Source organism: Sciurus vulgaris, assembly GCF_902686455.1.
Source record: "Sciurus vulgaris genome assembly, contig: HiC_scaffold_381_arrow_ctg1, whole genome shotgun sequence".
Lineage (NCBI taxonomy): Eukaryota > Metazoa > Chordata > Mammalia > Rodentia > Sciuridae > Sciurus > Sciurus vulgaris.
Window position 1 is genome coordinate 44,789 of NW_027632661.1, and position 2,181 is coordinate 46,969.

The 2,181-nt window shown below is 35.4% G+C and overlaps 1 pseudogene across 1 annotated transcript; it reads left to right on the forward strand.

Annotated features, from left to right (window-relative positions):
• The first annotated feature begins 1,100 nt into the window (after positions 1–1,100).
• On the forward strand, positions 1,101–1,640 carry LOC306652640 (ataxin-3-like; annotated as a pseudogene). Its single transcript has one exon. The product of its transcript is annotated as an ataxin-3-like (transcript).
• The last annotated feature ends 541 nt before the right edge of the window (positions 1,641–2,181 follow it).

Here is a 2,181-nt window from a genome sequence, read left to right on the forward strand (position 1 = left end):
AAAGAAGTAGAAGACAGAAAATAATTAAAATCAGAGCTGAAATCAACTGAATTGAAACCAAAGAAACAATTCAAAAAATTGACAAAAGAAAAAGTTGTATTTTTGAAAAAGTAAAAAATTTAGAGAAACACATAGCCACACTAACAAAGAGAAGAAGAGAGAAATCTCAAATTACTGGAATTTATGATGAAAAAGGAAATATCATGACAGACACCACTGAGACACATAACATAATGAGAAGCTACTTTGAAATTTATACTCTTTACAAAGTTGAAAATACCAGACTTTGACAAATTTCTTGAGACATATGTTTCTCCCAAACTTAACCAGGGGGACACACACAATTTAAACAGATCAATATCAAGCAATGAAATAGAAGAAGGCATCAAAAGCCTACCATCCAAGAAAATCCCAGGACCAGATGGATTGTCAGCCAAGTTCTACAAGATCTTCAAAGAAGAACTCATTCCAACACTTCCCCAAGTACAGGAAATAGAAAGGGAGGAAATCCTACCAAACTCATTCTATGAAGCTAATATCACACTCATACCCAAACTAGGCAAAGACATATCAAGGAAAGAAAATTTTAGACCAATATCCTTAATGAATATAGATGAAAGCTCCTTAATGAAATACTGGCAAACCATATCCAAAAACATATTATGAAAATTGTGCACCATGATTATGTGCACAATTATATTATTATTATCTCTGGAATACCAGGATGGATTAACATCCATAAATCAATAAACATAATCCATCATGTCAATAGACTTAATGATAAAAATCATATGGTTATTTCAATTGATGCAGAAAAAGTGTTCAACAAAACACAACACCCCTTCATGCTAAAAACACTAGAAAAAATAGGTATAGTAGAAACAAACCTGAGCATTGTAAAGTCTATTTATGCTAAGCTCATGGCCAACATCTTTCTTAATGGAGAAAAATAGAAAGCATTCCCTTTAAAAATGGGAACAAGGACAAATAAACATGGAGTCCATCTTCCACGAGAAATAGAAATAGAACATCTGCGTGTCCCTTCACTTCACACTACATTATTTGGTGGGACTTGATCTATGGCAGCAGAGACACAGTAGAAGGGAAAAAAAGAGCAAGAGGGCTCACTTTGTGCTCAGCATTGCCTGAATAATCTATTGCAAGGAGAATATTTTAGCCCTGTGGAATTATCTGCCATTGCACATCAGCTGGATGAAGAAGAAAGAATGAGAATGGCAGAAGGAGGAGTTACTAGTGAAGACTATCACACATTTTTATAGCAGCCTTCTGGGAACATGGATGACAGTGGCTTTTTTTCTATTCAGGTTATAAGCAATGCCTTGAAAGTTTGGGGTTTAGAACTAATCCTGTTCAACAGTCCAGAGTATCAGAGACTGAGGATTGATCCTATAAATGAAAATTCATTTATATGCAATTATAAAGAACACTGGTTTACAGTTAGAAAATTAGGAAAACGGTTAAGCTTAAATTCTCTCTTGACGGGTCCAGAATTAATATCAGATACATACCTTGCACTTTTCTTGGCTCAATTACAACAGGAAGGTTATTCTATATTTGTTGTTAAGGGTGGTCTACCAGATTGTGAAGCTGACCAGCTTCTGCAGATGATAAGGGTCTAACAGAGAAAATCTTTTCCACATACACTTCAAACACAGCACTCATCTGCAAAGTTTATAAAGAACTTTTAAAACTTTACACCCAAAATACAAAGAGCCCAATCAATATATGGGCTAAAGAATTGGACAGACACTTCACAGAAGATATACAGGTGATCAACAAATATATGGAAAAGTGCTCAACATCCCTTGTAATTAGAGAAATGCAAATTAAAACAACCCTAAAATTTCAACCTACTTAATTAGAATGGTTATTATCAAGAACGCAAGCAATAATAAATGTTGGCATGGATGTGGGGGAAAAAGGCACACTCATACATTGATGGTGGAGTTGCAAATTGATACAGCCACTCTGGAAAGCAGTATGGAGATTTCTCAGAAAACTTGGAATGGACCCACCATTTGACCCAGTTATCGCACTCCTTGGTTTATACCCAAAGGACTTAAAATCAGCATACTACAGTGATGCAGCTACATCAATGTTCATAGCAGCTCAATTCACAATAGCAAAGTGTGGAACCAACCTAGATGCCCTGCAATTGAC